Source organism: Artibeus jamaicensis, unplaced genomic scaffold (assembly GCF_021234435.1).
Source record: "Artibeus jamaicensis isolate MK-2021 breed Jamaican fruit bat unplaced genomic scaffold, CSHL_Jam_final contig_76, whole genome shotgun sequence".
NCBI lineage: Eukaryota > Metazoa > Chordata > Mammalia > Chiroptera > Phyllostomidae > Artibeus > Artibeus jamaicensis.
The window spans coordinates 8411378-8416700 of record NW_026521954.1 but is presented as its reverse complement, the minus strand read 5'-3'; the positions used below and the strand labels follow the sequence as shown (position 1 = coordinate 8416700).

Sequence of the window (5323 nt, the reverse complement as noted above, 5' to 3'; positions counted from 1 at the left end):
TATATATATATACATATATATATATATAGTCTAATCAGTATGTTGTACACCTGGACTAATATTTTATTATATGTCAATATAATTAAAATTTTTAAACAAATAGTCAAAGGAAAACAGCCCTAAATTCTTTGTCTTTAGAAATACTTTATACTATATTTGACATAAAAAAGAGAATCCTGTATATTCATTCATCTTAAATGCTCATTCTCCAGTATTACAATTTAGATGAGTTATAATGTTATTGTCAGCATGAGTTATCAAAGTTTTTATTTATTGCCATTTTATAATATAAGAGCTTAATTTAGCATGTGCATCACTAGAATTATTAAAAATAATACAGTTATAGCACAAAGTAAGTTTTCTTCAAGCTACATTAAAATCAAGTCTGTGTTGCATAATAAAAGGATTTAAAAAAGACTTCATTTAAAAGTTGATCTTATCCCTTGTTGAGCTTTATCGTCAGCCAGTTAGTGCATTGTCCCATCAGGTCACATACCTAGGTTGTGGGACTGGACCCTGGTTGTGTGCATTTGGGAGGCAAGTTAAGTGATGGAAGTTTCTCTCTCAAATCATTGCCTGCCTACCTTCCTTCCCTCCTTCTTTCCTTCCTTCCTCTCTCTCTCTCTCCACCTGCCTTTCTCTAAAATCAATATGACATATCCTCAGGTGAAAATAAATAAATGAATAAAATAAAAGTTGATTTTATTTATTATGCAAAGCCTATAATTAATGAAAAGCTACCAAATATGTTTCATAAAATTATGACTCTTTGTCATCAGAAAGAGTAATATCTAATATGTATTAAATGCCAGGCTATTTTTCAGATACATTTATTAATCAGTTCTTCCCAACAACTCTTCAGGTAACAACTAGTTTTCCCCATCTAACCTATGAGGAAGTAAAAAGGAGAAGTAACTTGTTTTAAGTTTACACAGTAATACAAAGTCCTGTACTTCATGACCACTCTGTGTTGCCTATGACATAGGTTTCCATTCTTTGTTATAGTGTAATCAATTCATGGCCAACAACGGCCATGACACATATAAAAGTAATAAATTTTGTTATTCTTTTTCAACTCAAGACCTGTTTAGCATAGCCTTTCAATTTCCTTACAGTGATTTCATGACACTCATTTTTATTCTGGAATACTGTTTGCTATATGGTCAGTGTTAGTCAGGGTCGATATTACCTGGTGCCTGCTGTTCACCCCGCAGTGTTATTTAGACAGGTATCCCTGGTATCTGAGTGTCCAAATCTTTGTTGTTTGTTTGTTTTTAAATCATCATCTGAGAATATGCTTATTGGTTTTAGAAAGAAAGGAAGGGAGAGAGAGAGAGAGAGATGTGAGAGAAAACCACCAATGGTTGCCTTTCCTACACCTGCCGTCACTGAGGATGAATCTGACCTAGGTATGTGCCCTGCCCAGGTAGAAGCTGCAATCTTTGGTGTATGAGACATGCACCAACCAAATGAATCACCCAGTCAGGGCCAGTGCCAAAATCTTGATAGGTGACAAATATTTTGGATCTCATTCTTATTGCCAGCTGTTAGCAATAAAATCTTCATCTTTCCTTTTGGATTGGAAGTAAGGTAAATAATGAGAAATATTTTTCTTTAAGTGATAATTTAAAACTTAATTCAGTATATTTGTTTATGTGTATGTTTTTATCTATCCATCCTCATGCACATTTGCTCATGCACATTTGCTTTCAAGTTTTAGTCATTATTTGTTAGGTATGTGCTTGTGGTTATATATATTGATAATATAAAATACATTTTATTCATTTGGTATAATTTGTCTTCATAATAATGATTAACTACTAATATGTGTATACACACATGTTTGTGGGGACATTTTAATAGATTTATATATTTATAGATATGTATTTATTAGAATACGTTTGTTATTACATAAAACCTGCTATTATAGCTACACATGACTTACTTTTAATGCATTGATACTTTAATTATTTCACAATTGATATTTAAGGGATATTTTTAGTTATTAGTCTTTAAGATAAAATACTTATATACTGGAAGATTTTGAAGATAACTCATTAATTTGATGGCATTCTTGGCAGAAGTAACTTCTTTGTCTCAGCTGTTTGCTTCTTGCCTTCAGTCTTCTGTCCACAACTCAGGGTTTGGTGAATTGCTTGAATCCCAGGGAAGGTTCTGCATTTAAGTCAAAATATTTTTTTAAGTATTGGATTGGATTTCTCCTAAGGGTTTAGACAGATCATTTGTCATAGTTTTAGCTGAATGAATACAAATTCAAAATGTCTTTTCACAGGACAATTTCTCTCTCTCTTTTTCTTTTTCTTTTTGATAAAAAGTTATGTGATAAAAGATATTTGAAGCATCACTTTGCCTGAAATACAATTGGGACATATTTGAAGAATGCATTTTTTGAAATTTGGACTGCATCAGAAAATTCTGGATATGTAGTGAACAAACTAAGGGTGAGGGAGACATCAAAGTGAATCCCATAGAAAGTAGAGATGCTTATTATACAAATACACACGCAGAGTTTTCACCTTTTCTTGTCTCGGTGCTGTATCTTTAAATATTTCTATTATGGTGGTTTCTTCAAGAGTTGATTATCCAATCAATGTTAGTTTTTAGACTCAAATTTTATGTATCTTCTCAAGTTTCAGACACCATGAAAAACATTTCTACAACATGTAAATGCAGAGTATATTTCATTTTGTCACTGTGTTATTCAACAGTCATGAGTTTCCATCACCTCTTTTTCTGTCTTGTTGAAAATTATATGCATAGATTCAAGATGCAACCTGGTTAACAAATGTTAGAAGTAGCAAGATGATATCCATTTTACTGAGGGTTCATGAACACATGGAAGTCCACGGGAATTGTCTTGGAGGCCACAGATTCTTAAATATTTATTTTTAATTTTTATTAGTAAGTTATTATTTATGTTATTACAGTAGTCACAATTTTCCCCTTAGCTTCTCTCCACTCATCCCATCCCCCACTCCCATAGTCAATCCCCACACTATTGTCCATGTTCATGGGTCCTTCATATATGTTATTTGACTAATCCATGCACTCTCTTCCACTCCATCCTCACCTCCCTTTTCCCCTCTTCCTGCTGTCAGTCTATTCCACAATTCCATGCCTCTGATTCTATTGTGCTGAGTAGTTAATTTTGTTCATTAGATTGCTCTTCTAAGTGAGATCGCAGGGTAGTTGTCTTTCACTTACTGGCTTATCTCACTTAGCATAATAGTGTCCAGTTTATTTTTTTTAATTTTAATAAGTTTAGTGTATGTGCTTCTCACACACATTAATATATATATCTTTGCACATCTGGCTGATGACCATTCATATTCCAATGAGGTCTTCTTTTCATTGTGATGTATTTCTGTGTGTGTGTTTTCTGAATCACTTTTAAGTGTTTTCTTTTGGTCTCTAACAAGTAGCCTGCCTGAGTATTACTTAAATCATCATGAGGTATTGAGAAAAAGATACTGATTTTATATTGCACAAAGGGATTTCTGCCAGGTAAAAGCCAAATATTGCCTTGTCACCTTGGGGTAATTGAGGATTTTATTTTAACAGCACAAACAGATAAAATTGAGCACTAAATGAGCCAGTACATTACACACAGAAATATATGCATGATCAGGTTAAGTGAATCTATGCCTCAGCAGTCAATTCTATATTCATATTTTGAGTAATATTTAATATCAGCAAAATAGCACATTAAGAAGATAGTTATAAAATATATTTTATTGCCTTTTTGCTGTTCATTTTTTATTTAAAACTGTATTGTTTTGTTTTTGAATAAATGTAATAAACTCGAAAAGTTTATTTCTACTTTTATGTGTACATAGTTAAGGAATATTACAATACATGCTTCCTACCTAAGCACTAACTTAATGCATTCATCTTTATAGCAGATAGAGCGTCAGCTCCTGCCACTGTCCTCAAAGCCACCGTCACCACTGCCCACCACTGGCAAGCATGTCCCCTGCTCACTTCAACCAAGGCCCTGCCTGCAGTCTGTCAGCCGAGGTCGAGAACAAGCTCACCCAGAAGTATGACCTCCAGCAGCATCAGTAGCTTTGAGAGTAGATTGAGGGGGCAACAGGGTGGCACATAGACAACAGCTTCATGGATGGCTTAAAAGATGGCATCATTCTTTGCAAGTTCATCAATAAGCTCCAGCCAGTCTCCATGAAGACGATCAATGAGTCAACACAAAATTGGTACCAGCTGGAGAACGCAGGTGACTTCATCAAGGCCATGACCCAGTACAGGGTGTAGCCCCACAGCATCTTTGAGGCAAATGACCTGTATGAGAACATCAGCCACACCCAGGTTCAATCCACTCTCCTGGCCCTTGCCTGCATGGCCAAGAAGAAAGGGATCAAGGTGAATGTGGGGGTAAAGTATGTAGAGAAGCAGGAGCAGAAATTTGAGTCAGAGAAGCTTTGAGAAGAGTGGAACATCATTGGGCTACAGGTGTTTTCCCGCCAGCAGGGCATTAGGGCTTATGGTGCCTGACTCCAACTCTACTACCCCACACTGGGCACAGACCAGCCCCTGGACCAGGCCACCATCACCATGCAGATGGGCATCAGAAAGGGAGCCAGCTAGGCCAGCATGACAGCTCCTGGGACCATGGGGCAGAATTTCGAGCTGGGGCTGGACGTGGAGCACTGTGACACTCTTAACGCCAGTCTGCAGATGGGCAGCAATAAGGAGCCCTCACAGTGGTACATGGCAGTGTGCAGGCTGCTGCGCCAGATCTACAAACCCAAGTACCATCCGATGCCTGAGTACGGGGAGCTGGGCAAGCCTGCCTACAACCACCACGCACACAAGTAATACAAATCTTCCCAGAGCCCTGGGCCTCCTGCCTTCCCCCTAGGGAAGCTGACTACTGCAGGGCATCGCCCAAACCCACTGTCCCCTGCCCCTGCAGGACGCCCTTCAGCCCCTGGTACCTGCCTACCAGGGTAGTATTTAGGGGGAGCAGACTGGGTAGCTTTGTGGGGGGATCCTCTCTGGAGAGCTCCAGAGTCTAACACTGAGCTGGATGTTCCCAACAGCACCCAAAGGATGCACGGATATCCCCCCACTCCCTCACAGGTGGGTCGCCTCTAGGGCAAGGAGTCCCCCAACCGACGTTGGTTTGGTTTGCAGTGACAGAGTGTTATGTAGATGTTTGTAATGCGAGGGCTTTTTCTATTTCACTGGAGCACAGTAAGTGGTTTTAAGAAAAAAGTTAACAAATAATCAAATGTACAAAAAATTTATACTTAAAAAGGAAATAAACTTGTCATGTTTTAATGTA

The 5323-nt window shown here is 37.7% G+C and overlaps 1 pseudogene; it reads left to right on the top strand.

Annotated features, from left to right (window-relative positions):
- The first annotated feature begins 3987 nt into the window (after positions 1-3987).
- On the top strand, positions 3988-4854 carry LOC119050892 (calponin-1-like; annotated as a pseudogene).
- The last annotated feature ends 469 nt before the right edge of the window (positions 4855-5323 follow it).